Source organism: Schistocerca americana, chromosome 5, assembly GCF_021461395.2.
Source record: "Schistocerca americana isolate TAMUIC-IGC-003095 chromosome 5, iqSchAmer2.1, whole genome shotgun sequence".
NCBI classification, from domain to species: domain Eukaryota; kingdom Metazoa; phylum Arthropoda; class Insecta; order Orthoptera; family Acrididae; genus Schistocerca; species Schistocerca americana.
This window is the reverse complement of record NC_060123.1, coordinates 364,079,910-364,089,232: the sequence shown is the minus strand read 5'-3', so window position 1 is coordinate 364,089,232 and position 9,323 is coordinate 364,079,910.

The following is a 9,323-nucleotide window of genomic DNA, read 5'->3' as shown; positions in this document are numbered from 1 at the left end:
CTGTAGGGAAGGGACCGTTTGATGTGGAATGGGTGGCAGCTGTCATAATGGAGGTACTGTTGCTTGTTGGTGGGTTTGATGTGGACAGACATGTGAAGTTGGCCATTGGACAGGTGGAGGTCAACGTCAAGGAAAGTGGCATGGGATTTGGAGTAGGACCAGGTGAATCTGATGGAACCAAAGGAGTTGAGGTTGGAGAGGAAATTCTGGAGTTCTTCTTCACTGTGAGTCCAGATCATGAAGATGTCATCAATAAATCTGTACCAAACTTTGGGTTGGCAGACTTGGGTAACCAAGAAGGCTTCCTCTAAGCGACCCATGAATAGGTTGGCATACGAGGGGGCCATCCTGGTACCCATGGCTGTTCCCTTTAATTGTTGGTATGTCTGGCCTTCAAAAGTGAAGAATTTTAATGTTGTTTATGTGAGTGCCTTCTGCTTGGAAGGAGTCTCAGAATTTGCTGGAATAAACCTAAAATGGGGTAGAGATAACATAACAGTTATTGGTGTTTACAGGCCACCTGCAGCAAATACAGATACCTTTTTTGTAAATCTTTCTGACTTGCTTGTTTTTATAGACACAACATTTTCTGGGCCAAATGGTCACGTAAATATTGTAGTTACAGGGGATATAAATATAGATTTATTAACAAATGATGTCAGCACCAAAAAGTTACATCGTCTGTGTGATGAATTTAGCCTGACCCCACTCATTTGGGAACCCACTAGAGGAATTGGCAATAGTAAAACATGTCTTGACAACATAATAACAAACATGACCCACATATCCCACAGTGCATCGGTTTTAAAACTAGCCATCTCAGATCACCATGCAGTACAGCTTAAATTGGAGCTCCATGAGGTCCCCACTGTCACCACAAAGCAACAGTTTGTAACTAAAAGAATAGTGTATAATGACAACATAAATAGACTAAACTGCATGCTAGCACAAATATAATGGTTTGAAAATAATAGCTTTTCATATGATAGCTTTGCTGCTGACTTTCTATTACTGCTTTGATACCACATGCCCAGTTGTAATCACAAAAGTGAAACAAACAAAAAATATAAACAAAAATATTTAGGTAAATAGTAATGTCACTGAAGTGAGGAAAAAATTGAAACTACTCCACAGTGAAATGCTGAATAATAGAGAGATTCCTGAGCTAAAGGAAGCCTTCAAAATATATCAAGCACACTATAAGGACTTACTCACACAGACCAGGAGCAACTATGTTGCAAATAAGCTTCAAAACTCACACAACGTAACTGCTGGCATCTGGGCAGTCATAAACAGTTTTAGAACCTGCAATGACAAATCCTGTATGGACTTTACTATTAACCACAATGGCATGCTCATAAAAGACCAACTGGAAATTGCAAATATTTTTAATGAATATTTTTCTTCCGTAGGCAAAGCCATAAATGACAAACATAAAAACATGCACTACAGTTTTAAAGGTAATACATGTGACCATGTATATAGCCCCCACAAACTGTGCAGAAATAATGGGCATCATTAGCTCTCTAAAACCCTCTAATTCAGCTGGGCATGATGGCCTAAATACCAATGTTTTAAAAGCCTGTAGCCAAAATGTCTCTGTACCTCTGTCGGCAGCAGTCAGCAATATAATAGAATCAGGCACCTTTCGAGACAGACTAAAAGTATCACAGGTAACACCCATTCTTAAGAAAGGTGACAACAACAAAATAGAAAACTACAGACCTGTCTCAATCCTTCCTGTCTTTTCCAATATAGTTGAGAAAGTTATATACAACAGGATTATAAACTTTCTTAACAAACACAACAGGATGTTCGAAAATCAAAATGGATTCCTAAAAGGTAAATCAACTAGCACTGCAGCTGCTCAACTAATTGCAGAGGCATTAGGGGGTATCAAAGCAAGGAACATGTGGCATGTGTATACCTAGACCTGGAAAAAGCCTTTGATTGTGTGAATGTTAACATCCTATTAGACAAGCTATGGAACATGGGCATTAGAGGCGCTGCTTATGTCCTAACAAAGTGTTATAAAAGCAATAGAAAACAGTTTGTTCTACTTAAAATGGAAAGTGATGTCTGCAAATCAGAGATCACTTGCATAAAATATGGCGTGCCCCAGGGCTCGGTGTTGGGCTCCCTTCTGTTCTTGATCTATGTAAATGATATTAAATACTGTACTATAAATTCAAAAATTGTTCTGTATGCCGATGACACGTCCATTGTATGTAAAAAGGAATCATGTAATGAACTAGAGGCCGAGTGTAATAATGTGACAAAAGAAATTGTTCAGTTTTTTAATGAAAGCCACTTAAATGTAAACACCAGTAAAACATGTTTGATGGAGTTTAACAAAAGTAGTTTGAATAATGAAATTAAATTATACATGGGCAACGACTTGGTAAAGAAAGAGTCTAGTGTAAAATTCTTTGGCGTAACAATCCAAAGCAACATTCTTGTTATGTCATCATTTCTAAGAAGCTTTGCCTTTGCAGTTACCTGTTGATATATTTTCCTATAAGACTTTACATATTCTATAAACTGAGGATCTGTGGATCTTTCAATTTGAGAATTGAGCATTTTTAAAGTCCTTTGTGAAAACACATTTCAAAATTGGACATTAATAGTGAAGAGAAAACATCATAAGCATTGTTAGTGGTCAACTGTTTAAGCACGCCAGACCAGGATTCATTACTTAGACTACCAACAAAACTAACATAATTTTCTGCAGAAAAATTTCTTTTATAAGAAAGAAGTACATTCCTTTCTTTCATAGGTATAGTTGGAATTATAAGAATGATCAGATAGCCCTAAGTCAATATTAATAATTTCTATTTCTGTGGTTTGAATATTTCAAAGTACACTTCAAATGAACCTCCCCAGCATTGCCCTTAATCAAGTTTATGGTAACAGTAGTAAATCCAAACTGGGAGATCAGATGGATATTTTAAACCCACCTCTTCTGAAGATGTGTCCAGTCCCTTAATCATTACATCACCTCACTCTGATCCATTAAAAAGTGTTTGCAGCTAATTATCATAATGGAGATAGACATAAGCACAGAAATTAAGAAAATACTATCCACATTTATTCTTAGTTGCAGACTTGAAGCACCGTGTCTTTTCTGTAGTAAATCATGATAATAGTGTTAAAATGTAACACTAGAGCTTATCTATTGAAGATTATAAGTATCCATGGTGGTGTGATAGCACAACAGCTGCGAACTATCTTCATGCAGAGGATTTTTAAATTAGAAGTGTCATCACAGTGACAGGAATTTCCCAAGGAAATACATAAAAACACATGAATTTTGGGTCCTTTCTATTCTCTGCATGTTGTATGTTTCAGATCTAGGCCCTAGCTTTCCCTTGACTTTAATGTAAAATATCTAATTATTCACAGAATATAATTTGGAGATGTTATGTGCCATATTTATCATAGTTTACATATGTCTGTTTACAATATTGACTTGCACTAAGATAGAAATAAGCCTTCTGTACTTTTCAGCTGTTGTATGTTGTTCTGTAAAAGAAATATAAAAATATAATGCAGTGCTTCAGTGTGGCTACAGGCAACAATAATAGCCACCAGTGATCTGAACAAACAATAATATTTCATGAAATTTTTCAGCCCCCATATCACATTTTTTATGTTCATTCTGAAAGCACTGACAACATAGTAGAAATCTCTGCATTCCCAAATCATTAAATTAATATAAGCTACAAAGTGAGTTAGAACCTCAACCAACTCCATAAAGAATCAATAATATGCTTTTGTGGCATGGTTGTATAAGAACAATTTTTAGGTATTCAAATTTTCATCAAAGGATTCAAGAAAATATTTAGAACTTGTTTCTTTCTTTTTCTGGAGCAAAGGATATTACAAGAACTGTGATGTTCTTGTGGAAGTGTCTGAATTTTCCACTTATCAACAGATATTTCAGTGCACTCACAACTTGAGTACTTGCATATATCTTTGTTTCCCCTTGTTGTCTCAACAGATTTCTCCCTCTCATCCTATCTTCTGAGTGTCCTTCTCCACTGTCCTAACCTTTCCTTAACCTACCCATCTTTCATTTCAGGGCAAGAAATTACTAAATTTAAATATGTCAAATGGCAATACTGAAATTTCAGCACCTGATATAAGTACTGCACAAGTACTGGCCACTCATTTTGTAGTTTTCTCAAGAGAATTTTCCTATTGATATCTATCACTTATCTGTATGAACACTGACAGAAAAGAATTGCAACCCCAAAAAATAATTAATATAGAACAATGAAATTTTGGGAATACATTTGTTTAGGTTTATTTAAGTGATTTACATTACAAGACCATAAGTTAATGTAAGTGTGAGATAACCCATTGCAAATGTAAAATGCTTGTACATTACTAACTGTTGTAACTGACAGAATGTTGAATGCAAGCACAGAAACAAGCATGCATTCTGTTGTACAGGTGACAGGTGTCAATTTGTCAGCTGGAGTTCCATGCCTGTTGTATAGGGTTGGTCAATACAGGGATGGTTAGTGCGGGTTCTGGATGATGCTGGAGTTATTTTATAATCTGTCCATATGAGCTTGACTGAAGACATGTGATGATCAAGCAGGCCAAGGGAACATGTCAACACTCTGTGGAGCATATTGCATTACAACAGCAGTATGTGAATGAATGTTATCCTATTGAAAAACACCTCCTTGAATGCAGTTCATGAATGGCAGCACAACAGGTTGAATCACCAGACTGTAGTACAAATTTCCAGTGTGCATGGGATAACCAGGAGTGTGCTGCTGCTATCATACAAAATCACACCCCAGACCATAACTCCCACTGTAGGTTCAGCATGTCCAGCCTGCAGACCAGTTGGTTGCAGGCCCTTAACTGTCCTCCTCCTAACCAACACACAACCATCACTGGTATTGGGGCAAAACCAGCTTTCATCAGAAAACACAACAGACCTCCCCACTCTGCCCTCCAGTGAGCTCTCACCTGATACCACTGAAGTCACAAATGACAGAGGTTTCGGGTCAATGGATGGACACTATAGGGCATGTGACTTGGAGCTGTGCTTAAAGTAACTTATTTGTAACAGATAGTTGTGTGATGATGTGCCAGAATCATATGCTGAACACAGTACCACATGGCTGTCGTTAGCCCAGTCTTCTTGCAATGGTGCAGTCTTGTGACCATCGCTGCCAGTAATCACATATAGTAGCTATATTCCTGCTATGTCTTTCTGCAGTATCGCAGAAGAAACATCCAGCTTCTCGTAGCCCTGTTATATGACATCGATCAGACTCAGTGATGTGTTGATAATGGCATCTTTGTCAGCTTAAAGGTATCCTTGACTAACATCAGCTCACCATGTCCAGTCTCAAAGATTACTAATGCTCATGGCTGCTACAGTGTGTATTTAAAGCAAACCTGATTTCCATCCCCATGGTGTTGCTCCTAGTGCCGCTCTTATGTGACTGGCATGAAATTTAAATAGACTTCACCTATCAGATGTAAAAACATGCCTACCAAATGGTTCAAATGGCTCTGAGCACTATGGGACTTAGTATCTTAGGTCATCAGTCCCCTAGAACTTACAACTACTTAAACCTAACTAACCTAAGGACATCACACACATCCATGCCTGAAGCAGGATTCGAACCTGCAACCGTAGCAGTCCCATGGTTCCAGACTGCAGCACCTAGAACTGCACGGCCACCGCAGCCAGCCATGCCTACCAACTTTTGTCTACATTACACAACTCCTTCTAGGTTTTGCAATTTTTTTTCCATCTGTGTATGTAAATTAAAGTTCCTCACCACAGGTTTTGTCTGTTTATTCATGCTTATCTCAGAAACTACTGTAGGGATTACTGATATGGTTTTCACTAACAGACTAACTGATTTATGAGGAAGGTTTGTGGGCACAGGAGATAGGTGTAAGGCTCCTCAACTGCATCATCAGGCTAGTGTGAGCTACCACTACAAGAAGGCCAGCACAAGCTAATGCCAACTTTCTAAATGGCAGTTTGGCAAACTGGGCAGTGTGTTAGCTTGCAGCTCTCATCGTTGTCTTGAAATAATACTCCTAATACAACTGAATATGGAACAGATGATATTTGTGACTCCTGAGAACCTTCCTGGTGTGTACTGCTTAAACTATTTAAGTCTTATGAAAGTGGTGATATTCAGTTAACCAACAATGTTGCCTGAATTTTAAACATAACTCTAAACAGTGGTCTTTAAACAAAATTACTGCTACATCAGACAAATTGTTAAGTCATACATATTTAGTGCTACCCATGTAAAACTTGGGACAGATTACTAGCAGTTAGTAATCAGTACATCAACTGGTTCTTCTAACAAATTCATTAGTGGAGCAGAAGGAGTTGTCCTCCAATAAATCCGGTAAGATCGCCTTAAACTGTTTGTTATTAGTAGGTAAACATTTTATATATACTGGCAAACCATTAAAAATGTGTCTCCCTGAATAATGATCTTCTTTCGAGATAATAGTGAGTGACTTTGTGTTGATGAAAATTGTTCTTGTTCTTAGTATTGATTTCACAAAATAAACTGTTGATGTGACAAAGATATATATTACTTGAAACAAATTACATTAAGTAATAAAAGTACTAAGATGCAGTAGTAAATACAGTGATTTCCTTGAACAGATTTGTACAAGACATTCTTGAATTCACGTCACAAATAATTCAACCTACATACTTTCAGGCTTGAAAAACTTAATCTTGGATATGAGTGACAAAAGTATTTCTTATGATCTAGTGAACAGAAAGTTGAAAAGTGGATTTTATTTATTTATTTATTTATTTTTGAGATACTTTCAGTGAGATTGTTTTTCAAAGTCCAGTGATAGAGAATTGGCTAGAAACCATTTATTAATGTCAAAGAAAATGTAATTTACAGCTCTTTCTAAAACTACAGTTGATGTGCTAATTGTTAGAATATTTCAACAATCTGCAAGAAACAGACTTAATGTCTGCTAATGTTGTTGAAAAGTCTTTAAATAAACTAGAAAAAGTTAGGGCATTGTGATGATAACTTGGGTGACATCATATTTGATTAGTTCCCATTCTTTGAATACTAATTTTTTTTTTCAAAGGCTTGATCTTGGGTCATACTTTTCCTTTGGTAATCATTGTATTCACTGGACTGAAGCTATCTCTTAAGTTAGTTCTAATATATTCAAGGTAGCATTTAATGAGTTTAATGACTCCTTCCTATCAAATCAATGCTTAAACAGATGTGCATTCTTTCAGGTTTTTTGGAACTGATTAACAATATTTTAATGGTTGGTATTGTACCTACATTATTCACTGATGAAGATAAGGACCAAATCGTTGGACAGTGTCGAAATGCAGCAAAGAATGCAGGATATGGAATTACCAAGTAAGACTCTGTTATCAGTTTAATATCATAATAAAGTGTGCCAACTGTCTCTGGGGCATAGAAATAATAATATTAGAATAAAAAAAATCCAGGTTGGATTAACAATATGGGAAGGATAGAGAGTTACTCACCACACAAAGAGGCACTGAGTCACAGATAGGCAAAATGAAATAGAGTGCTAGAAATGTTCAGTGTTCAGACTTTGTACCTCACCAGAAATAGAAAACAGAAAACACACACACATACGTTTACACTAGAGCAACTCTCACACTCACAGCTATAGTCTTCTCTGGGCACTAAGGTTGATTGCAACTGCACCTGAGATGAGCAGCAACCTAGCTGGGCTCAGTAATCGGGGTATGGAAAGACTCACCAGATCTATGCAATATCCTTTTCCATCCCTCCTCCACCCATTTTCCCAACCCTTTGCCTCATGACTCATACCCCTTCAGTAGACCTAGATGCAACATCTGCCCCACATATCCCCCTACTACCGCCTACTCCAGTGTTGTCATGGGCATCACCTGCCTCATCAAAGGCAGGGCCACCTGTGAAAGCAGCCAATGGATTTACAAGCTTATTTGCAACCACTCTGTCATATTCCACAGGGAGATGGACTGGGGAAATAAATGAAATAGGAAGCCACTTGGCAGTTTCTGTGCACAGCACAATTTAATCATTTCAAGCACTTGATCTAAGCATCATGAAATGAGGTGGTACACATTTCTGATCAGAAGGATCCAGACACCTATTAGCAGACATTAATATTGGTGGGGAGGGAGCCCACCTTGTTTTTGGGGACACTTTCAGTGAGGAATGGCAGACCATTTTTCCTAAAGAGCAGAAACTAGAAAAGGTAATGATGTTGGATGTTGGATTCTTGAGTCAAATCAACATTTTAACCCATACCAAAGATGTTCCATTCTGGGCAGCACCGGTGTATTTCAGCAGTTATTGTCCACAAACCATTGCCTCAAATGTCCTGCTTTATGACAGGTTGCATTATCATTCTGATACAAACAATTAATCTCCAGGTTGGAATACCGACAGTATAGGGAAAATATAGATTGATGCTCACCTTAAAGATGACATGTTGAGTTGCAGACAGGCTCAATGAAAAGACAGTTTCGCTTTTTGCTTTCTGCCAAAGTCTTCTTCAGAAAAGGAAACCCACACTCATTCATTCACGCAAGCAAGCACACCTCATGCACACATGGCAACCATCTTGAGCAGCTTGGACCAGAATGAATGGGAGCAATCCGGAGGAGGCAGGTAAGGGGAAGGGATAGCAAGGTAAAGGTAGGGGTGCAGAGGAGCGCTGTCTGGAGGAGTGTGCAGAGATAGACTGCCAACATGTGCAGCATGTTCACATACCTTTACATTTACATAGATACTGTGCAGGCCACTGTACAGTGCAAAGGGAATTCTGTACAACTACTAGTCATTTCGTTACCTGTTCCACTCAAAAATTGGGCAAGGGGAATACAACTGTGTCTATATCTATGAATGATCCCTAATTTCTCATATCTTATCCTCCTGGTCCTTACGTGCAGTGTATTTTGGCAGAAGAAGAATCATTTGACAGTCAGCCTCAAACACCAGTTCTCTGAATTTTCTCAATAGTGTTTCTCAAAAAGCACATTGCCTTCCCTCCAGGGATTCCCATTAGAGTTCCTGAAGCATCTCTGTAACACTTATGGTAACAAATCTAACAGCCTGCCTCTGAATTCCTCCATTGTCTTTGTTGAGTCCAACCTGGTACAGATCACAAAACATTCAATGTTGCACCAACATTGTATGTTCAGTCTCCTTTTCAGTTGAATCACTCTTTCCTGACATTCTCCCAATAATCAGATGTTGACTATTCACCTTTCCTACCACAGTTATCACATGATTTTTCCACTTCATATCACTTTGCAACAT